The sequence below is a fragment of the Pistacia vera genome, unplaced genomic scaffold (genome assembly GCF_008641045.1).
Source record: "Pistacia vera cultivar Batoury unplaced genomic scaffold, PisVer_v2 Contig214, whole genome shotgun sequence".
Taxonomy (NCBI): Eukaryota; Viridiplantae; Streptophyta; class Magnoliopsida; order Sapindales; family Anacardiaceae; genus Pistacia; species Pistacia vera.
This window is the reverse complement of record NW_022196018.1, coordinates 30,677-39,722: the sequence shown is the minus strand read 5'-3', so window position 1 is coordinate 39,722 and position 9,046 is coordinate 30,677. Positions and strand designations below refer to the sequence as shown.

The 9,046-nt window shown below is 30.2% G+C and overlaps 1 pseudogene; it reads left to right on the top strand.

Moving 5' to 3' along the window:
* The first annotated feature begins 246 nt into the window (after positions 1–246).
* Positions 247–6,606, top strand: LOC116129780 (annotated as a pseudogene).
* Positions 6,607–9,046: the final 2,440 nt, after the last annotated feature.

Sequence of the window (9,046 nt, the reverse complement as noted above, 5' to 3'; positions counted from 1 at the left end):
TAAACTAAACAAATAGAAACTATTGGCCCATTAATTGATTGAGATTGTTATGATTATATTAAATAGTATTATTGGCCGTCTAATTTACTCCATTAGTTGATTGAGATTGTCACAACTAAAAACGCAAAAGTTGATAGAGATTTCAAATTTAGTTCTATATAAATCAACACAAAAATGGGAATAAAGAAAAACTTATAGCAGAGTGAACAAGCAAATTGATAGGTGTTGAGAGAGAGAATTGTCATAATGGAAAGGGTGTTAATTAAGTTGTCATTTTGGGTTGTATTAGTTTTGGTTCAAACAGCTGGATTCAACAGTTGTTTGAAGAATGAGAGGATTGGTCTGTTAGATGTGAAGTCCTTCATAAAAGCAGTCAATGATTTTCAAACGAAAGAAGTTCTTGTTTCATGGGTTGATCATAAAATGTCTGATTGTTGTGATTGGGAGGGAGTTCAATGCAACGCCACTGCTGAACGTGTCATCAAACTTTCCCTTAATCAGACAAGGCAATACAGTCTATAAAATATTCCTGATAGACTTCCAACTCTAAATTTATCTTTGTTTCACCCTTTTGAAGAGTTGAAAAGTCTTGATTTATCTGATAATCAGTTTGAAGGTTGGCATGAGAATAAAGGTATGTCTATTATTTAAGTAGTTAGTTTAAAATATATACTCCAATTAAATTACTTTTGTCTTCTATTAATAGATCAATAATTTAAAATAAAAAAAAAAAATTGTGTAAAAATAGATTATATAGGCTATCCATGTATGTTGATGCATTAATTGTTTTTCTTTGGATAATGAATAAATATATTGAGTAAATAATGTATTGACATTTCTTTTCCAGCATATGATGGCTTCAAGTGTTTGAAACAACTCAAGATCTTGAATCTTAGTTGGAATTACTTCAATGCCACTCTTTTGTCATACTTGAATAATCTAGGTTCACTTACCACTTTGAATCTTAATTGGAATAATATGGGAGAAGGTCTGAAATCTGTCAAACAAGGTATATATGTTTTAAGTATTATTCTTTAATTTCTTATTAATTAATCTTAATCTTTTTATTTCTTATTTAAAAAAAAAAAAAAAACTCTTTGTATTGGTGCAGGTATAGAATAAATCTGACAAACTTATCAAATTACTATCATCTTTTTATCACTGCTCTGAAATGTTTGAGAACATATAGTTAATTTTGCTCTTTCAATGTTTATTTCTATATATGATTTTTAGCAAATTTGAAAAACTTGAAAATATTTTTTAAATAGTTTAATGAATTTATAATATCTGAATTGGGTTGGTTTTCCTAAATTATCTTCCAAGTAATCAAAATTTCAAGTTTGAAGGCATATAATAATTTACAATTTTTATATGATTGACATATATAGTGACAAATAGGAAGATAATATATACTCATATTATAGATAATTCTAACTGTTCATGTTGGAGTGCCCAAATATTTTGATTTTACATTAATGTTTTATATATAAAGATAATATTTTCTTAAAATCAGTTTCCTTTTCTTAAAATTTTCCATCAATCTTGCATTTAATTAACTCTAAATCTCTTTTATTCCTTGGTATAGGTTTAACAAATTTGACAAACCTAAAAGTATTAAATCTTAGTGGGAATCAAATCAACAACTCTCTATCAAGCCTAAGTATGCAGTATCTAATAAATTTTTGAAGCACTCTTAGCAATATGATAACGTAAGAATAAAAATTAATTTTTCAATTTAAAATCTGATTGTTTCTCTTGGTGCAGGATTAAAAATGTTGAGAAACTTGGAAGAATTGGATTTGAGTCGTAATGGAATGAATGACTCTCTAACATTGCTAGGTAACAATAACGACAACCATCAAATTATTAAGTTACAATCATCTTCTCAAATTGCTTCAATTTCATATTTAGATATTAACTTAATTATTTAATTTTTTTCTTCTGTATTTTCTACCTACTTTTTTATTTCTTCTCTCGTTTTTTGTTTTGTTTTTATTTGTACAGGCTTAGCAAATTTGACAAATTTGAAAAGCTTGGATCTATGTTGGAATCAAATCAACACTTCTCTAGCAAGTTTAGGTATGTAACATATTAGGTGTGCTATAAATATCACACTTGAAAAAAGTATAATTACAAGTACTCTTGCATAAAATTAATAAATAAATAGAAGGCATAACAAACATATCAATTAATTTATTTAAAAGATTTTATATAACTAAATGATTTATCTAAATGCCAATACTTTGTCCCATCTAGAGATTTTATAATAAAAAAGAGTAGGATATATTACCAATTAAAGAGATCTGTCACCACCACCATACCTTCTTACAACGCCGCCGCATCCCGGGTGACAATCCCTAGCCAGTTGACTACTCTGTTCACAGTTGTAACAAGCCACTCCGCCGCCGCCCCTTCCTTTTCAGCCTCCATACTCACCATCATCGCCATAGCCTCCACCACCATCCAGTTCACACTAGGCTTGGAATAGCCCCAAGCCAAGTGCGATTCCAGCAACCAATGCACCTTTAAACCATTACCACAACAAACAAAAATGCCCAAACTAAACATTATATTAACCCAATGCAAGCGACCAGTGCGCCTCAAACAACCAAATTCACCTTGAAAACGAATAGATCCATGAAAACATTAAACAAATAGCGAGAGAGGGAAAACAAGAATGAAGAGAAAGAAGAAAATAAATTAGAGAAGGTGGCCCTGCTAGAGATCGTAGTGGTTTCGAAAGACGATGAAGGTGGGGCACTAGGGTTTCTGGAGGTTGTTAGATTTTGGGGATGAGGGAAGGTGAGCAACAGGTATGAAAGAAAATCGAGGGTGGAGGATTTTGGGGCAGAGGGGTGTGGGAGAAAGATAAAAGGGGCTTGGCAATTTTTTCTTTTTTTTCCCTTAAATTATTAAAAATTGGTTATTTATTAATTTATACATTTTTCATTTGTTTAAAAAACTTAATTTTCTCTTTTTTTTTTTAATAAATAAAATTATAATTGTTGTTTAAGAGTAGCAGTTTTTTAATAGAAATTGAAGATAGAAGTTTTAAGTGACTAATTTCCAAGTTGATGAAGGTAATTACCATCTATTTGTATTTTAGGTGTGTAAGTGATATTACCCTTTAATAAAATTTGTACCCCTTTTTTTTTTAAAGATCATGGGTTGGAAAATGTAGATTGGCCAAACTTTGGGTTGAGAAAATGTCTTTCAGCCTTTTAAAATATTTGAAAAACTTAGAAAAGTTAGAAGTTAGATCAAGTGCATATATAAATTAAAGCATACAAAGGAAAATTAAAAATGAATGAGTTATAAATTATGCAAATTAAAATTAAAATGGATGATGTTGCAACCACATAACAAACATATCAATAGGTAGTTTAGTATTTGGCCCAAGGCCCATCAAATAAGTAGTAATAGTTATATTTTACTTTCACTCTTCTTCACGCAGGTTTAAAATATTTGAAAAACTTGGAAGAGTTGAATATGACATATACTGGAATAAGTGGTTCTCTTAATTCGCTAGGTAACATTAACGATAACCAATAGTCACAATCATCAGATATTTTCTACCTTCTTTTCAAATTCTGTTTCTTCTCTCATTTTTGGTTTTGCTTTTGTTTGTGCAAGTTTGGCAAACTTGAAAAAGTTGGACCTAAGTGGTAATCAAATCAACACTTCTCTAGCAACTTTAGGTATGCTGTAAATATCACACTTGAAGAAAAGTATAATTACTAGTACTCTTGCATAAAATTAAAAATTAAATAGATGGCATTATAGACATATCAATTATTTTTTTTAAAAGATCTTATATAAGTAGTCACTATACAAAGATTGAAATATTATCATTTGTATGATTACTTCACTGTCCTACTTTCTCATCCAACTCTCTTGATGCAGGTTTACAAAATCTAAAAAACTTTGAAGAGTTGATTATGGTAGGGAATAGAATGAGCGGTTCTCTTAATTCCCTAGGTAACATTAATGACAACCAATAATTGTCAAAGTTTTATTTCAAAATTTTAAGTTAGAATCATCTAGTATCTACTATTTTAATAATTTTATCCATTTCTTTAACACATTCTTAATTTAAATATGTAATACTTAAATTCCAATGTTGAAATTTTTTATAACAACTTAACCTTTTGAGCCTCAAGTGGTTCTCTAATAAATTAGATCAAAATACTTACCGTTTTAGTTGTTGAACTCAATTTATCTTGAAAACACATACATAATTATCTTACTTTTTCTATAATTTTCTATCTGATAAAAATTTTAGTTAAAATTTAACAACCTTGGAGATATTGGATCTAAGATATAATAGCATAAGCGGTGATCTAACAAAATTGTGTTTTGTATATTTCATAACATGTATTTTGATGGTTCTTTTTTGGATTAATAGATTTTTTTTTATTTTTTTATTTTTAAAGAAAATGATGAAAATGTGAGGAAATATGGAAAAATATTTTAAATTATAGAGCTACTCACAATATTTTCTATGGATGTGAAAGAACAATAAGATTTAAAATATAGAAATTAAATAGGACTATCTTTTCCAAACATATCAAATTAATGTTTTCCAATTATTAAAATTAAAAAAAAAAGAAGTTAATTTTCTAGTAAAATTTTAATTTATTTGACTTTTGCCAATTTAAATCAGTATATCTTTAGGTAAAATACAAATTTATCTTTTTCATTTCAAGATCAATGGCTCCTTGTAACTGGTCTGAATTTGAATAAAAACTATGGCTCTGCAAATTTGAATTTGGTTATTTGTTTTATTGATGATAAACATCTTGAAACTAATATATTGAATTATATGTCCTTTCTAAATAATTTCGAGAAATTTATTATTGCAAGAAAATTATAAAACAAACAACTAAATTGATTTTATTTAGTAATTAATTATGATTTTAGTAATTTTTCAAAATATAACAAGTAAATATTACTATTTTTGGTGGTTGTAATGAATTGAAAGAATGCAAAGAAACTAAAAAGTAGAAAGGTTATACTAGATTTAAGATTAAATAGATTTAATTAGAGTAATATTGATAAATTAATTAATTAGAGAGTGGAACTGCATGAAGAAATTAATTATATAAATAAAAATTTGTATATATATTGATGTGGTACAACTCTTTTGTTATCACATCACAATATAAAGTTAAACTGAAAGGAACTTTCCACACTCTTTATAGTTGGTGTACGAAAATTAAAATATTTATAATATTAAAGTAGAAGAAAGCAATCTATAAATTTAATTATTATAACCTTTTACAAATATTATATACTTGTTTCAAATTTGTTTGATTATTTATTTTCAGTTTTTATCTCTTTTGGTCTCAATTGACAATTGACAATTGCAAAGATGTTGATCTTACTTTTTCTATAATTTCCAACAATCTTATTTTCAAATTCTTTTTATCTCTTCATTGGTTTAGGTTTAGCGAGTTTGAAAGATTTGAAAGCATTAGACCTCAGTGATAATGAAATGAATGGCTCTCTATCAAGTTCCGGTACGTAAAACTTACATATTGTTTTCTAATTAATATAATATTTATATAAAACTACTGCATGATGCATATAAAACTATTAGACACATTCACAAATTGTAACGGTGGGCTGATTTCTTCACTTTTTCATTAGGAATATGTGAGTTAACGGATCTTGTTGAACTAGATCTTATGCACAATAATTTTGGTGGTAAGTCCCTCAATGTCTCACCAACTTCACCTACCTCAAGGTTCTTGTTCTTTCATCAAATCAATTAAGTGGAACTTTGCCATTTGCTTTTACTCACATGAAATCTCTTGAATATTTGGATGTCCAAGAAAATAACTTTGAAGGAAAATATTCACTAAGTTCATGGGCTAACCATTCAAAGCTTCAAGCGTTTGCACTCTCATCAAGAAACAACACGTTTCAAGTGGAAAATGAAAATTGGTTCCCTGCATTTCAATTGAAGGCTCTCAAGTTAACTCATTGCAACTTAAATGCCATCCCTAGTTTTCTTCTATACCAATATGACTTATTATACCTTGATCACTCTCATAATAAGTTGGGTGGTACATTTCCATCTTGGTTGTTAGTAAATAACACAAACTTGATAGGAATGTATTTGGTGAACAACTCATTCTCGGGAACTCTTAAGCTGCCAAACACCAAACATGATTCCATTGACTCTTAAGACATTTCTCATAACAGTTTCAGTGGTCAACTCCCTAAGAATATTAGTAAGATCTTTTCGAATTCCTTAAGCCGTTTGTCCATGTCCGATAATTGTTTTGAAGGCAATCTTCCTTTATCAATGGGTGACATGACAGCACTTACAAGGATGGATTTGTCCAACAACCATTTTTCAGGAGAGTTACCAAGTGATTTTCTCATAGGTTGCTTCTCATTGGAATTTTTGAACTGTCAAACCACAATTTTCATGGGCAAATATTTCCTCAATATATGAACTTTCCTTACTTGAGATTCATATATTTGAACAATAACAGCTTCAGTGGAAAAATCGGAAAAGGATCACTAAATTCTACGTCTTTAGAAGCCTTAGATATCTCCAACAACAAGATATCTGGTAAAGTTCCCATAATAAATTAAATGGCCAAATTCCTCAACAATTGACCGAGTTAAACTATTTAGAAGTCTTCAATGTATCGTACAACAGCTTGTCTGGGCCGACTCCTAATGAAGGTCAGTTCGCTGCCTTTGGTGAAAGCAGTTATATAGGTAATTCTGGACTTTGCGTTACACTAGTTAATAAGAGCTGCACCAGTGCGCCAACTCCACCCTTGTTACCATCCAATGGAGAAGAAGGAGAAGAATCTGCAATTGACATGGTGGCATTTTATTGGAGTTTTTTTGGATCATATGTCACTATCATATTGGGGTTATTGGTGATTCTTTGGATCAACTCACGTTGGCGTATGCTATGGTTTTATTATCTTGGTGAATGCATTGATTTGTGTTTTTATTGGCTTTCAAAATATGTATCATGCTAGGCCACAATAAAGCAACTTGAATAATGTTTTTGCCTTTGGCTATTGTGACATTTTGTTCTGTTGTATTTGGTTTTCACTTACTGGAGTTTCATGTTTCCATGTGGTGTGGTCAATTTCCATAATTTCTTCAGTTCAAGTTGTTTCCTTGACTTTGGTTTATATTTTAACAACTTTATATATATTGTTTTCTCATAAATAAGGAGCGTAAACATGCTAATGTAGCTTGTTGCTTTCTATTAAACAATAATGCTTTTCATTTTTTTTTTCTACTTATTGTTATGAAGATTTTGCAACGATTTAAAGGATTCATATTATGATTCAATACAATGAAGGATGCCCGATTTAACAATAAAGAAGGACCAATCAGTTCTATTAATATTCAAATAAAAAGATAGCTTGTAAATTGTTATGCCTCAAAAGTCAAGCCTATGTCAGCACAATTAATGTCTTCTTGTACCAGCTGCTAAGCTCATATCTCCAAAGATATTCTCACCAACTTTATCTCCTTTCAAGAGATGAATGGACGAGAGCCTTCCATGTGTCAAGGCAACTTGCAAAACACTCATTGCATTGAGTGTTTGGGTGAATAAATGGGCATTTCTCTTCCTGAAGAAGGAAGGCTGGAGGCTAGGCTGAGATTTGAACTTCATTTTTTCATTTCTTTCTCTGTAAAAACACTATATTTCTTCATCTTTGTATGCCTTACGGGCAAAAATCATAGAAATAGTCAGAGATCAATAAATAACAGTGGATGTAGGAGTCGCTTGTTGCATCCGAACCACTATAAAAACCCCTCTTGCCAATCTTTTATTTATTTTTTCTGCAAAATATATAATCTCAGCTCCATATTCAAATCTCATGGATCCATCACGTGTGTCTCCTGAGTCAGCTCAGTGTTTCCCACATGCGAGTCATTGGCGTCCAAAATCAAGCGTCAACATAAATTGTTATTATTATAATTACCTGTTTAATCTTGGTGAAAATTTGTTATTATAGCTGTCATCCGATAGATTAATCTAACAGTTCTAAAGGTGATTAAGCCATCATCAGAGATACAAGCTAAAGAAAGGATTGTAAGAGATGTTTGGCAAGTAAGAAAATAAAAAGGAAAGTTGAGAGAAAATGGGTCTAGTTATGTTATTAGTAAAAATATACCTTTACGTTTGAGGGTATGTCCCCTTATATAGGTGAATTTGGGCACGAAAAATAGCATATTATACAATAGCATTATAAGCTGAACATTAATACAATTTTGTTTTCTTCATATGAGGCAGCAGAAGAGTAATAGATTACTTCTCACTGAAATACATACTTGTTCAAGAAACTATATCACGAACTGGTGAGATCATAAGACCATTGGTGAATGAAGGCCAGCAATGACTAAACTATTTAACAAAGTATATGAACTCGGTGGTAAGCTTGGTAATCAACTAGTTCAAAGAAGTCAGTTTGAGGTATATACAATAATAAGCTATTTGTTGTTGGAATATAGAAGCAAAAATACAACATTTTATGAGAAATTGAATCGTTTCTAAGCACTTAATAGACAGTTGATTCTACCCAACAACAATTAAAGAATTAAGTAGACAGCACAAAGCACACAATACTTACCTGGGTAACATAGTTCCCATACTAGCCCTGAGCAAGAACATAAGCAGATTCCAAAATTTCATCCACTATACATTGACCTTGTTATTCATCTGAACAATGCTCCATAACTCTCTATTGAAAAGAAAAATAAAAAAATATATAGATATTAGTTTCAACAAACAAAATGGGATCTCAAATAAATAAATAAATAAAAGAAGTCTACACAACCAAGAAATTGAGTTCTATTACCTGAATAACACGACAACCATATGGGTGTGTAGAAAGCATGGCAACTTGTCCTTGAAAAGCAAAAATAATAAATCCAATTTTTTCTGTAGGTACACATTTTATACACTTCTGTACCACATGATTCCCATTCTGGTCATGGACACATCTCATGACATGGCCATCAAGCTCAAGGACTAATTCTGTTCTCTGATCAAGCTCAA